We start from the raw sequence: 15,549 nt of genomic DNA on the forward strand, positions 1-15,549 counted from the left end.
CCGGAGCTCCTGAAGGAAGAAGACTTAGCTGGGGAGCAATATTTGAGGTGAGCATATATTTTTTTCCCCACATGGGGCTGCACAGCACAAGGTTAGGGGGTCGGGGGGAGGGGGATGCGGGAACTTGATCTTGGGTCGGGGGGCCCAGTTCACAGCTGTGCCCAGGGGCCCACAGTTTTGTTAAGACGGCCCTGCCTGCATGTTCACCACTTCACAGGAAGAGGCAAATAGCAGCGGACTGGGAGCCAATGGGACGGCATGGGATCAGGGCATGTTAGTAAGATTACTTTTTTTAGACGACACCTTTCTATATTTCACATATTGAGGTAATTTCATTCAGCTTATCCAAACCCAACAACAGTGTCCTGGCAGGTCCAAACATTATCAGGAGATTTTCTTGATTCCTACAATGGCCGGACCTGCTAAAGGGTCTTTTACACAGTCCAGTTATTAGCCAGGCCGGCCCATATAAAAGTGATGGTGATCACCTGTGATCCTCGGCTCATCGTGTCTCTAGAGCCGACTTTAAAATAGTTATCGGCTGCACATGTTCCTGAAATAAATGGAGCTTAAAGGGGTTATCCAGCGCTACAAAAACATGGCCACTTTCCCCCTCTCTTGTCTCCAGATTGGGTAGGGTTTCAAACTCAGTTCCATTGAAGTAAATGGAGCTTAAAGAGTCACTGTCGTATTTTTTTTTTTTGCAGAAATCAATAGTCCAGGCGATTTTAAGAAACTTTGTAATTGGGTTTATTAGCCAAATCTGCCATTATCTGCATGTAAAAAGCCTTTTCCCAGGTCCCCCCCTCCTTCCTCTTTTTCATCCACTCTGAAAAATCTGAAAATTGTGACTTGTTGCAGGAGACGTACCCTGTCTGCTCTAGGGAGAGGGGAGGGGGGAGGAGGAAGGAGGGAGTTAGCCGGCAGCAGAAAGCAGATAACAGAGGATTACAGGCACAGAGCTGGGTGACAGCTGTAATCCGAGCTCAGACAGGTCACTAGTGATGGTCAGAACAGATAAGGGGTGAGGGATTTGTAGATTAACTCTTTGTTGTCCTGTTTTGGTCTTCTCTTTAGCTCTCTCCATAGGAGAACAATGAAGACAGGGGGGAGAGCTTCAAACTGCTTTTTCATGATAAAAATGCATTTTTCGGATAATAAACCCAATTACAAAGTTTCTTAAAATCGCCTGGACTATTGATTTCTGCAAAAAAAAATTTCACGACAGTGACACTTTAATTGCAAACCACACCAGAACTGGAGACAAGAGAGCGGGGAAAGTGGCCATGTTTTTGTAGCGCTGGATAACCCCTTTAATTCTTCCATGAATTGTAATAGCGATCATGTTTCTTATGTTTTTTTTTTTGTTCTTTTTGTAGTAAAACATACATAGGATGTACAACAAGAAAGCTAAAGACTCGAATAGCTGGGCATATAAATCAGGGATGGGGAACCTTCGGCCCTCCAGCTGTTGCAAAACTACAATTCCCATCATGCCTGGACAGCCAAAGCGCAGCTTTGGCTGTCCAGGCATGATGGGAATTGTAGTTTTGCAACAGCTGGAAGGCTGAAGGTTCCCCATCCCTGTAGTAAAGCTTTAATATCTATTTTAGTCTCTTGTGGTCAGGTAATGGCATTTCTAGTTACCGACGAAGCTTTTATATAACCATGTAATGGGTGCGGTAACACCAACAACAATCTATGGAAGAGGAAGAGCTTTGATGAACACAAGTAACCAAAATATCGCGGTCACTTGGTAAATTATTGGGGATGTAAGAATATTACACAAACGTACCTGTACAACCACTGTCTACGACATCCTCACGCTCTTCTCTAGGAAGTTTTAATCCACAATTTGGGCAAAACTTGAATTTATCTTTCGCTTTCGTTCCACACTGAGGGCAAAAATGTACAATCATCCTGCATGGCTGTCCAGGCATGATGGGAATTGTAGTTTTGCAACAGCTGTTAGGGCTGAAGGTTCCCCATCCCTCATGTAATGTCAGGAGCGGGAAGACACTTCATTGAGACACATGACAGTCATTTGCAATATTTTTCTTTCTACGGTTTAGAAAAAGTAAGAAAGGATTGTAGAAGGGGCAGAAAATCCTTAAAGGGATTATTCAGCCCCCCAAAAATTCTTTCAAATCAACCGGTGTCAGAAAGTTATATAGATTTGTAATTTACTTCTATTTTAAAATCTCAAGTCTTTCCATACTTATCAGCTGCTGTATGTCCTGCAGGAAGTGGTATTTTATTTACATTCAGAAACAGTGCTTGCTGCTGCCACATCTGTCTACGTCAGGAACTGTCCAGAGCAGTAGCAAATCCCCATAGAAAACCTCTCCTGCTAAGGACAGTTCCTGTGCAAAACAAGAGTCCGTGGAGCCTCAGTTACGAGTCTCAAAACACGGGATAGCCAGATATCTCTAGCCTGTTGCCAACGGGGTGCCTCCATGATGGGGAGAGCACCACACCACCCTGATAAATAACCCCTTAAGTCCCACTCGGTTGCGAGTATTGGAACATAGACAGGGAAACAACAAGGTGGCCCCTTTTGTCAATGTCTAACTCAAGGTGCGAGTATTGCGATCATGACAAGGGCTTGCAAAGGCAGGCTTCCACCCACAGACAGCCGTTTCGGGGTTTTTGCCCCTCGTCAGTGTGGGGTAGGATTCTGGCTAGTTGGGGCAATGAAAAATCAACCAACAAAACACAGTGATCACTGAACTCAAGGAGAACAGCGAAAAAAATTCCAATGAAGTACTCAATCAAGAGTCTCCACTGATGCCCCCAAAAATTTAAATATGCAAAACAAGAGTCCGTGGAGCCTCAGTTACGAGTCTCAAAACACGGGATAGCCAGATATCTCTAGCCTGTTGCCAACGGGGTGCCTCCATGATGGGGAGAGCACCACACCACCCTGATAAATAACCCCTTAAGTCCCACTCGGTTGCGAGTATTGGAACATAGACAGGGAAACAACAGGGTGGCCCCTTTTGTCAATGTCTAACTCAAGGTGCGAGTATTGCGATCATGACAAGGGCTTGCAAAGGCAGGCTTCCACCCACAGACAGCCGTTTCGGGGTTTTTGCCCCTCGTCAGTGTGGGGTAGGATTCTGGCTAGTTGGGGCAATGAAAAATCAACCAACAAAACACAGTGATCCCTGAACTCAAGGAGAACAGCGAAAAAAATTCCAATGAAGTACTCAATCAAGAGTCTCCACTGATGCCCCCAAAAATTTAAATATGCAAAACAAGAGTCCGTGGAGCCTCAGTTACGAGTCTCAAAACACGGGATAGCCAGATATCTCTAGCCTGTTGCCAACGGGGTGCCTCCATGATGGGGAGAGCACCACACCACCCTGATAAATAACCCCTTAAGTCCCACTCGGTTGCGAGTATTGGAACATAGACAGGGAAACAACAGGGTGGCCCCTTTTGTCAATGTCTAACTCAAGGTGCGAGTATTGCGATCATGACAAGGGCTTGCAAAGGCAGGCTTCCACCCACAGACAGCCGTTTCGGGGTTTTTGCCCCTCGTCAGTGTGGGGTAGGATTCTGGCTAGTTGGGGCAATGAAAAATCAACCAACAAAACACAGTGATCACTGAACTCAAGGAGAACAGCGAAAAAAATTCCAATGAAGTACTCAATCAAGAGTCTCCACATGTCAGTCTTCCTGACATGAACAGAGGTGGCAGCAGAGAGCGGTGTGTCTGAATGCAAATAAAACACCACTTCCTGCAGAACATACAGAAGCTGATAAGTATGGGAAGACTTGAGATTTTTTTTTTATAGAAGTAAATTACAGATCTATATAACTTTCTGACACCAATTGATTTGAAAGTAAGAAAAAAAATCACTGGAGAACCCCTTTAATCGTGAAGCTTTTTGGTTTCCCAAAAGGACTAAATTATAGGACAGACTTGATGTATATATATATATATATATATATATATATATATATATATATATATATATATAGACTTATGTGTTTGTAGCTATTACTTTATGTAGTTACTTTTTGAGGCAGCATTTACTCCGACCACTACGGCATCACAATCGCATGTTTGATTAGACACATGCACAATACAATTTTACCTGGATACCATGAGGGGTAAGTGCTGATAGTTCTTGTTTTACTTTATATATATATATATATATATATATATATATATATATATGCGGTTTTACATTATTCAGTGTATATGCTGTGATGAAGACGGACACGTTGAAACGCCCTTTGATGTGGACTGTATTGTCCTTGTGATTAGTAAAGGACCTTGATTTTATGGAGTGCTACAGATATTCCTTGGATTTGTTTACCTGACCCCCAGCGGAGACCAAACCAGGTCAGGTATGCACATTTCATAATAGGATGTATAATTATGGTTGAACGGTGTAACCATTTTTTCCAAAGTGATCTAGGAGGAAGTGAGGTTCTTAGCGCACAATTGATCACATTGTACGAGCCCATCTGCCACGTCACGGCGACCTCATTCAGATGGGTCCCTACACTAACACTATTATTCTTCTTATCCTCCAATTCCTCTAACCTGTCTGCTAGGGGCTTCTCTACAGGGACTGACTATACATTGCAGGTGATAAAGCTTTTACACCACATGGATCCTGGGCTACATATACAGTGTTAGTGTAGGGACCACCTGAGGGCAGAAGTGCTGCCGGTGGGATCATAAAATAGATGGAAACTGGATATAATAATCTGCAATATTGGGGGAAATTGTTAAGAATCAATTGTTTGTATTCACTATAGGGAAATATATTTTAGTTATGGGGCTTTGGGGGTGCAGGCCGAGCTTTATTATCTCTATATAGAAGCAGTTATAAGTAATACATTTTCTCCTTACTGTGGGACATTGCACGGTTATGGATACTATATGGGGACTGTATAGAGAGACCTATACTATATGGGGACTGTACAAAGAGGCCTAATACTATATGGGGACTGTGCAGAGGACTTTTACAAGGACTGCACAGAGGGGCCTATACTATATATAGACCTTAGGGTGAGACTAAGGGCCCTATTCCACCGGGCGATTATCGTTCAGATTATCGTTAAATCGTTCGAATCTAAACGATAATCATTCGGTTGAAATGCAGTTAACAATTAACGACCGAACGAGAAATCGTTGATCGCTTTATAAGACCTGGACCTATTTTTATCGTCGCTCGTTCGCAAAACGTTCGCAAATCGTTCGCATTGAATAAGACATCGTTCGGTCGTTCGCAATAGATACGAACGCAATAGCGAATAAATAGCGAAGAAAAAACTATCGCAATTACGATCATAAGTAACGATTATCGTTCCATGGAAATGAGTCAGGTCTTTCGCAATAGCGGTCGTTTGAGATTGTTAATCGTTAACGATTATGCAAACAATAATCGTCCGGTGGAATACGGCCCTTAGAATAAAAGTCTCTCAGCTATACCTGGGTCTTGACAAATTGGTAAAGTAGTGTGGCAGCTGCAGCCTGCCGCGAGTATCAACCAAACACATAAGACCAAGCCAGTGTTCAAGCTGATTCTGTTTATTATGGGAACAACCCTTAGTTTATATCTTAACAATAAAACTTCAAAATGTAGAAGGAGGAGGAGGACGCATGTGTGTTCCCTAGAGATGAGCGAACCTGGAGCATGCTCGAGTCCATCCGAACCCGAACTTTCGGCATTTGATTAGTGGTGGCTGCTGAAGTTGGATAAAGCCCTAAGGCTATGTGGAAATCATGGATATAGTCATTGGCTGTATCCATGTTTTCCAGACAACCTTAGAGCTTTATCCAAGTTCAGCAGCCCCAGCTAATCAAATACCGAACGTTCGGGTTCGGATGGACTCGAACCCGAACCCGGTTTCGTTCATCTCTAGTGTTCACGCATTCTACATAGGAAGTCATTGTTTTAGTCTCCAACCTCTCTAGCTGTTATCTATTGGCGAATACTCCCAGTCCAGATCTTGAATTAAAGCAGAGAGTATAAAATCACAAAATTCCCATAGCCATTGAACATAGTAACAGAGCGGCAGGGGCTGCTTATAGAGCGTTACACAAAGCAAGTATACATTTTAAGAATATAACATAAAATAGACTCTCAACTCCACACTACTATATAGGGGCACATAGGGTCCTGATACTATATATATATATAGACCTTACTACTAAATAGGGGCACAGAGGGGCCTAACTACTATATAGGGGCCCAGGGTATCCAGGGCGCCAAAAGCAAATTACTTGCAGGGTGCCATCTAGCCTAAGGCCGGCCCAGCTTTCACGGATGTGAAGAAATCTGTTTACAGGTATAAAAATCTCACACCTGCCTATAGAGATACAGTACGGAAGGTGTGATGCTTCTTACCTATAGAGGTGGTGCAGCCTATGACCCTGATGCCTCCTTGTTCTTCTTCTTGACATGGTGTCCCCTTCCTTCTAGGTTCCTGCAAGTGACTGTGGTAGATGCTGGAGACATTCTGAAACTTGATGACACTTGGAATCCGCTTTCTTTTAACCCCTGAACACATTATGACATCCTGGTGTGACTGAAGCCCCCTCTGTACTGTGCAGCTCCCGGCTGCTATCAGATCAGTTTGTTCCGGCTAATCAACCATTTAACCCCTTGACAACTCAGAGTGTCCTGGGTGAGTAGGAGGGGACCGCAGCATCTAGCGGGCACGATCCGATCGCCATGGCCAACTAATTAGCCATTTAAATGCAGCTGTCAAAACTGACAACTGCATTTAAATGGCCTGTGTCCCCCCATCCTTGATGGTCTAGTGGTGGAATTGGCCTCTCGCAATGCAATTGTGGTGCACTGTGGTCGACCGGTCACTTACCAGATGGTGCTGTGGTGTGCTGTGACACTACTGTGGTGATTGATCCCTGACTTGTCCTCTCTTGAGTGGTTTAGCATTGCATAGTTAGAAGAAGGGTTGCTTTTAAGAAAAGAGCCTATGTGTCTCCCATGTGTGTCCGTCCACTACCAAACTCCAGACTAGACTACACTGGACTGACTAAGTGTGGGTGTGTGCACTTCCTCTTTCCATGTGACAACTTCCTACAGGGTATGTAATAACTCCTGTGAGTGGTGGAGAAGAAAGTGTAGAAAAAAAAAGAGGATACAGATAGGTGGAGAAAAGAAAGATCTCTCATTGGTGCACAGATCACAAATAAACAATAACCCCTTACTCACTACAGCTGTGCAATATACAAGTACAGAGATACAAACTAGAGACATCTAGTGGCAAAACTTAAGCATAACTTCATTACCAGTCCACTCTGAGGACAGGCTTTTGAGAGTGGTGTACAGACTAGCAACTCCCATGGTGGGACACCACAAAATGCTTGTTGCTGGGCTGGGGCTTTGCGCCGTAATTGCGATGATCTTGCCTAAGCACTCCATTGCTCTGAACTCTAGCAGCCCAAAGCAATGAATCACTGATCTCAAGGATCTATGCAGTACATATGTATTGCATAGATTTCAATTTAGCCTGTTTTTTGGGGGGTTTGTTTTTGGTTTCCCATATACTGTCCTTTTTGTAAGGACCTTACAGTTAGGGCAATACAGGTGGCGTGTACAGCACAGATAAGCATTGTAAACCACACCAGTCCCGCAAAATGTAGACCCCGTAATGTTACCCCAGCATATTACAGCCCCCAGTCCCAGTATATTTCAGACCCCACTATCTGGCCCCTAGCATATTATAGACCACAGTCCAAATGACTTCCAAATAAGCCAAATGATCTCTTTTATAGCAGCCTTGGGACATGGGTGGAGTGCAGGCTGCTATAAAAGAGATCATTTGGCTCCTATCTGCCCAGTTGTTGGCTTATTCAGCCCAGGAGAGGCCATTGCTAGTGTGAATATGCTAGAGTAGGGTCCATGTCTCGAGGACGCCTTAACGTTGGCAACATGGTACACTCTGTTTGATCAAATAGTTTGCTAAGATCCTCACTTCTCTAAAAAAAATTATATTTTAATTTTTAATATCTACAGAGTAGGTGTTTACCGTGTGTACGCTGGGAGGAGTATATACGGTGGGTCCTTACTCCAGCTGTTGCACCCTTTGTTTTTTGTCTAGCCTAATATAGACCCCAGTATGAGGCCCCCAGCCTATTATATACCCCAGTCTAAGGCCCCCAGCATATTATAGACCCTCAGCGTATTAAATACCCACACCAACAAGGAAGTAGTGGCTGGCACACCAGTCAATGTATAAGGCAAGCCCGGGCTGTGTACTGAAGCTGGAACCGCTGTTATACCATCGGGTGGTGCTCTGCCGGAGACATGATCAATATCTTCTACGTAGAAACAGAGTAGCGGCACTCTCCCATAGGTAAAATTGCTTTATTTCTTAGGCAAGAACATAGGACAAACAGTGCGATCCACAGGAAAAGCTACGAATCGTTTCGCGCTACACGCGCATCAACAGGCTCATAATCCCATACGTCACTGGCGCAAAACAGAAGTTAAAGCTAAAAAACGCAACAAATTTCTAAGAGACAAATCAGATTATGATTCTAATCGCGTGTTCCAGTGGAACAAAGGAAAGCGTGGCGCCAGAAGAGGAAAGCCTAAAAAACGGAGTCAGGATTACTGGACTACGGACTCTGACTCCAGTGGCTCCGAGGAGATCCACCAAATCAGTGTTAATCCTAACCCCCACCCGGAACCTGCTGCCCGTCCACAGACCCCTTTAGGAAAACCAGAAGGGGGAGACGGAAGAAATCAAAGAGGCCAGTATGGCCAGAAAAGGAAACAGGTGTCTTGGAGACGCTAAACCATCAGAGTGATGATGTGGTGGGTAATGTGATTAATCTTTCTGACGTTACCCTTTCCCCTGAATGTCTGTCTGCCCTGTCAAAAGGACTTAATTTTTGCCTTGTTGAAAATTTTGATTTTGTGAAATTTGAGGCTGATTTATTCAGGTCTGTTCGTAAAATGAGTCTTCATAAATTCTTTGCAAAAAAGCCGAGTGATTACCGACCCGTCCTTCCAGGTGAGAGTCCTGCAGTTATCGGCCCACTCGGTTTTAGTGCAATGATGGATGTCCCTAGTGATGTTACAGAAGGTGCATTGTTACTTACCAGCTTAACCCATGACACAGATTTACAGGTACCCTCTACTGTTGAAACAGATGTGTTTTTAGGGGGGGTTAAATCATCTTTTTGCCCCCCTATTCAACCAGGAGGTGCATTGGATGTGTTTTCAAAACTAGTAACAAAGGATGTTCAGGCACTCATTTACCCCAAGGATAAACCTAATTTGTCTCCAACAGAGCTATCGGCCCTGAAATGGCTAAGCCACCATCCCCACCTTATTTGTAGGAAGGCGGATAAAGGTGGTAATATAGTTATTATGTCTAAGGAGTATTATTTGGAGGAGGCTGATAGACTCCTTGGAGACACTGAGGTTTATCATCGTTTACAACTAGACCCCACCAACAAGTTTTCCAACCAGCTGCAGTCATTGTTACGTAGACATGTTGAAAAAGGTACTATACTTAAAAAGACAGCCGAAAGATTGCTTCCCCCTCACCCTAAGAAGCCATCCTGGTATTTTCTCCCTAAGGTGCACAAGTCGCTGAGCCGCCCCCCTGGCCGCCCCATTGTGGCGGGGATCGGCTCAGTGACTGAGTGCCTTTCTAAGTATGTGGACTGGCTGTTGCGCCCATTGTTATGTACCATTCCCACTTATTTGAAGGACACTGGAGAATTTTTGGAAGCTATCCAAGATATAGTTTGGCAGGAAGGATTTTCCCTAGCCTCCGTGGATGTGGAGAGCCTGTACACCCGCATCCCTCAAGATGCGGGTGTGCAGGCGATCCAGGAGGTTTTGTCTAGTACAGACAAACCAGAGTCCTTCAGACAATTCATGGGTGAAGCTCTATCCTTTATATTGTCCCACAATGCATTCAAGTTTGGGGATTGTTGGTACCAACAAGTGTCAGGAGTGGCCATGGGGACCCCGGTGGCATGTTCATTAGCAAATTTATTTTTGGCCATCTTTGAGAAAAAATATATTTTCACTTTAAATAATCATTTTATACAGTACATTGTCACATTTTTACGTTTCATGGATGACATTTTTATTGTTTGGTCGGGCACAAAAATCCAATTTGAGCAATTTGTGGAATACCTAAATGAGGGGACAAAAATGAACATGAAATTCACTTCCATCTTTGGGGATCAGAAACTGGATTTTCTTGACGTGAGGGTGGAAATTGTAGATGGTAAACTGATCACTTCTGGTTTCCGTAAGGAGACAGCTACTAACTCTTTACTCCATTTTGATAGTTACCATCCCCCTCACGTCAAGAGATCCTTGCCCTATAGCCAATTTCTTCGCCTTAGACGGCTCAATTCGACAGAAGAGAAATTTCTCACACAGTCACAGGAGCTTACTGAACGGCTTAGAGAGAGAGGCTATTCAGCTGGTATAATATTTGAAGCCTTTGAAAGAGCTAAGAGACAGAATAGGGAAAGAATCCTGGGCAATAAAAAGAAGCGAAAAAATAATAATGATAAACGTTTTGTATTTACATTTACACATACTTCTATGGACAGAACGATTCAGTCAGCTATTAGAAAGCATTGGCATCTAATTGAACAGGACCAGGACTTGGGAGAAGTGGCACACAGACAGCCGTTGTTTGCGTACAGAAGAACACATACAATAGGAGACCATTTATCTAAACCTATTCACACAGAGGGTAAGAAAAATCGCACTTGGTTGGATAGGGACCTTCCCAAGGGAAACTTTAGATGCGGTCATTGTTCCTATTGTAGGTACAATGCCGAGTCTAAATTCATTTCCCTGGGAGGTGTCAGCTGGGAAGTGAGGCAGTTCATTACTTGCCGGTCCGGTTTTGTGATATACGTGTTAGTATGTCCCTGTGGTATGTTTTACATAGGGAGAACCATCCGTAACTTACAAATCCGTTTCAGGGAACACTTGCGCTCTGTAGCCACAGGAGTAGGAGCAACCAGATTAATAGCACACATTAGGGAAAAACATAACAGTGATCCCACTGTGCTTAAATTTTCAGGATTAGAACTGATCCGTAATAATCCAGATGGAGGGGATCGGCAGAAAGCATTAGCCAGAAAAGAGGCGACATGGATCATCCGGACTGGAGCCATGGGTCCTCTGGGACTAAATGATAGAAATGAAATGTCAGCTTTTCTGTAATGCCCTTTCTGGATATTGTGCTTGTGATAACTTCCTTGTGGCTTTTTGGTTACTTTGTGATCTTATTATGTATAATTATGTGTGTTTTTATTACTTTTTGCACTGTTTTATACTATATATTATCTTCGTATGCTGACGTATTTAAGATGCGCCAGTGACGTATGGGATTATTAGCCTGTTGATGCGCGTGTAGCGCGAAACGATTCGTAGCTTTTCCTGTGGATCGCACTGTTTGTCCTATGTTCTTGCCTAAGAAATAAAGCAATTTTACCTATGGGAGAGTGCCGCTACTCTGTTTCTACGTAGAAGGTATTAAATACCCCACTTTTACACCTCAGCAGATTATTGACCCCAGTATCGGGCCCCCAGCAGTGGTCGTAGTCGGTCAGTAAGGAAATAATTCCATAAGAAATAACACCGGAGACGTTTTTGTTTAGAAGAAGCAACGCTTCCTTTATTAAACATATTTGTTAGTATTTTATTGGGGGGTCTTACAGGGGTATTAGCCGCATTGCACCTGGACTTGGACCATATAACAGGGACAAATCCAGCTGAAACTTACAGGTGCAAACTATGGCGGCTAACCCCCCTGTAAGAGCCCCCAGCGATAGGCAGAGGTTCCATATTCTATTACATAATGCGGCTGGCGGCTCTTCTGGCTCCAGTGGAGTGTGAACCCGAAGAGTCACCGCCGAGTGATCCAGAGGAAGGCGAAGAAAAACCCCCGAGATTTCAATCTCAGGGGAAAAAATAATTCCTTCCTGACCCCACAAGTGGCGATCGGATATCACCCTGGATCACGGCTATCCTCTGCCTACCGCTGCCGACCCTCACCTATTTATGGGGGGATTCTAGGGGCAACGCCGTCAGGTGGTCTTCCTGAGGTAGACATCCTTTCTTCCCACAAGGCGTTCTTCCTCCCTTGTGCAGGCGGTCTCTTCCTCCCACAGGCGGTCTCTTCCTCCCACAGGCGGTCTCTTCCTCTAACGGGCGGTCACTTCCTCCCACGGGCGTTCTCTTCCACCCACAGGCGGTCTCTTCCTCCCACGGGCGGTCTCTTCCTCCCACGGGCGGTCTCTTCCTCCCACGGGCGGTCTCTTCCTCCCACGGGCGGTCTCTTCCTCCCACAGGCGATGGTCTTTAGCTCCTCTTCTAGGCGTTCCAAGCTTTAAATGCTGAAAAAGAAAAGTAAAAAAAAAAAGGGGGGGGGGAAGAGACTCTCACCTTGTATGTATATGCAGGAGGTCGTCTTCGGTTCCGCTTTGGTTCCCTTCCCAGGCTTTACTAGCTGCAAATGCTGAAAAAAACAAGCAAAAAGGGGCGGGGGGTGGACAGACACTCACCTTGTATGTATAAACTCTTTCTACCTGTTTTGTGCAGATAGTCTTCTTGATGCAGATATCCATCCTACCACAGGTGGTCTCTCTCCCACAGGCGGCGGTCTCTCTCCCACAGGCGGCGGTCTTTCTCCCACAGGCGGCGGTCTCTCTCCCACAGGCGGCGGTCTCTCTCCCACAGGCGTCTCTTCGTCTTCTTTCAGGCTTTTCCAGATGCAAATGCTGCAAAATACAAGCAGGAAGAATAGGGAGGGGGAGAGACACTCACCTGTATAAATGAGGAGCCGGACTGCTCAGCCAGGAGGAAGCTGCAACTGAGCCGCCCAGCAGTGTGAGATTCCTTCTATGTATATACCTCATTGTGATGTCATAATAGAAGGATGTGATGTCACATGGGCGTGTCCGGTCATGCTTCTTCCCAGTAAGCCTCAGTGACATCACACCATCTAGTTACATCCAGCTGCTCCTTGTTAGTGCGCGGTTACTAGGCAACAGTCAGACTGTCCATAGGATTGTCCCATTACCACCCTGTAAGCTGTATCTGTCATATAAAACATCTGTGCGGCAGTCAGTAGTACAAGTCATTATAAGAAACTGTGTAATAGGTTTTATTAGGCAGAAAAGCCTCTTTCTGTGCTCAAAAATCTTACTTCTTATCTGTTCATTATCAGGCAAACTCCTCTACATCAGTGTTTCTCATCCAGTAGTACACTGGGCAAGGTACAGGGAGGTGTTTAAAAAAAAAAAAAACAATAAAAAAAAACTTTTGCTCTGGGTGTCGGGACACTGATATGATAGAGAAATGTCCTGACATCAATCACGGCCGCTGCTCTCACCTTCCTCCCCCAGCAGCAGCCGCTCATCAGCCGCCCCCAGCGTTCTGTGTGTGTGTGAGCCCGCCCTCCTCTAGCTCCTCCCACAAGCCGCCTCCTTCCTAGTACAGTTCCCAGCGTGCAGCGTCTGATCGCGGGGGAAGTATCTGTCTGTATAGGGGGAAGAGGTATATGATTACATGGGGACATATTTGGCTACATTGGGGGAAGGTATATGATGCTGAAGTTGGTTTCTTATTTGGCAGTTTTCTATTAACAGAATTTTACGTTTTTATTTTTCAACCATATTCCTTTAGGAAAATTTATAACAATCATAATAACCTTTAATAATGAACACACGGGAAACACCGAAACACAAAAATGTGATTTGAGCCACTTATATCACACTGATAATACACACAGAGAGGAGGGTGCCCTCATCACACCCCAAACAGGTCATCCCGGCCTAAAATAGTTCTAGGTGTCAGAAATGGCATCAAAGTGGGCAGACGGGCCAGTTTTTACACCCACTTTTGGGCCAGGCTGGACTCCTCTGGGTGTGATGTGGGGCATCCCTCTCTGTGTGTTGGCAGTGTGACATCCGTCCCCCAAAGTCAATGTTGTGTGTTCGCTTTGATGCCCGTTTTTGTGCCAAGCACTGGCTAAATTATGATTGATACAAATTTTCTGTAACAAAAATAAATTAAAAAGAGAAAAAAATCCTTTGGTTAAGAAACCAACTTCAGCATTGTGGGACATATCAGGTTAGGCTGGGTTCACACTACGTTTATGCAATCCGTTTTTTTTTTTTTTGCAAAAAATGGATGAAAAAAATTATGCCTTTGACTTCCATTTTAAAAAAACGGATCAAAACGAATCCATTTTTTTTAAGGATACGAAAATGAGGTTGACCACGTTTTTGTTTAATGTAAAAAAAAAACGGATTCGTTTTGATCCTTTTTTTTATAATGGAAGTCAATAGAAAAACGGATCAAAACTGATGCACACAGAGGCATACTTTTTTTTCATCCATTTTTTTATTAGTTTTTGGCAAAAAAAAAAAACGCATGACAAAAACGGATTGCTAAAACGTAGTGTGAACCCAGCCTTGCATAGAACGAGGTATCTGGCTACAAAGGGGGCGGGGAGGTATCTGATCACAGGAGGACATATGTGGCAGCAAGAGGCCAGGACACACATCCGGTTCATAGGAGTATTCCTCCCAAAATCTTTTTTTACACCATGTAATATCCCACCCATAGCTGTACATATTGGTCAATGCATGTAAGTAGGTGTTTTGCCCCCTTTTGGTGCTTTTTCTGCTGCCTGACCCCCTCTGGGCGTAGAAAATGAGCTAACTGGTGACCTTCTTGCTCCTGGCCCCCACCCACCATGTCGGAGATCACATGTCCTCCGTCTCTTCAATGGGCCGGGTTAGTGACTATAACCCTGCCCACTGAAGTGAAGGAAGACCTGTTAGCCTCCAGTAAGCAACGTGTGTCTTTCTCAGCGTTCCCCCTCTCCCTCTCCCCTCTGCCACTGATCACTATGCGGCTATATGTGTCAGTTTCCTGTCAAATGACTTGAGGCACTCACCATCTTCGTATCAACACTTTATTCCAACCATAGATATGGGATGTGGATAGAGCGAGGGCGACGATCCGTTTCCCGCACCTCTTTGCGCTTCCTCTCAGCCCTTCCAAGAGAAAGCGCATGGAGATGCGGAAAACGGACCGTCTCCCTCGCTCTATCCACATCCCATATCTATGGTTAGAATAACAAATAATGTGGCGATGAGGCGGCACTCCAGATATAGTGAATAAAGCAAGTAAATTTATTCACCCATTATGTTCAATACAACGTTTTAGTTTCTTAGCAAGAATTATTGGAGGTGGAACAAAGACTGGAAATAAGCGAGGGCGCATTAAGTGGAGTGATGGATGCAGATGAATTAAGTGTATGTTCACATTGAGTATGGAAATGCCAACCATTTTGTGCAGCATGGAAGACCCCGGTCTAGGCGGTATGGATCGCCGGAATGACTGGAGATTAACCAGTCCGTAGGCGACACCGATAAAGGGCGGGGACCATGATAGGACGCCACTTTCCTTATGATGGATCGGCACCCACATGTATTGTATATACTATACCAGAGCATTCTGCATATTATGGGCAGTTTGACCTTAAACAAGATGGCTC

The 15,549-nt window shown here is 44.5% G+C and overlaps 1 long non-coding RNA gene across 1 annotated transcript; it reads right to left on the bottom strand.

Moving 5' to 3' along the window:
• Nucleotides 1-11,649: 11,649 nt before the first annotated feature.
• LOC138789477 (uncharacterized) lies at nt 11,650-13,361 on the bottom strand. The gene is made up of 3 exons (XR_011362725.1): nt 13,189-13,361; nt 12,894-13,095; nt 11,650-12,760 (listed from the first exon to the last, which is right to left on the bottom strand). It is a non-coding gene; the product is annotated as an uncharacterized lncRNA (long non-coding RNA).
• Between the last annotated feature and the right edge of the window lie 2,188 nt (nt 13,362-15,549).

The sequence above is a fragment of the Dendropsophus ebraccatus genome, chromosome 4, assembly GCF_027789765.1.
Source record: "Dendropsophus ebraccatus isolate aDenEbr1 chromosome 4, aDenEbr1.pat, whole genome shotgun sequence".
Lineage (NCBI taxonomy): Eukaryota > Metazoa > Chordata > Amphibia > Anura > Hylidae > Dendropsophus > Dendropsophus ebraccatus.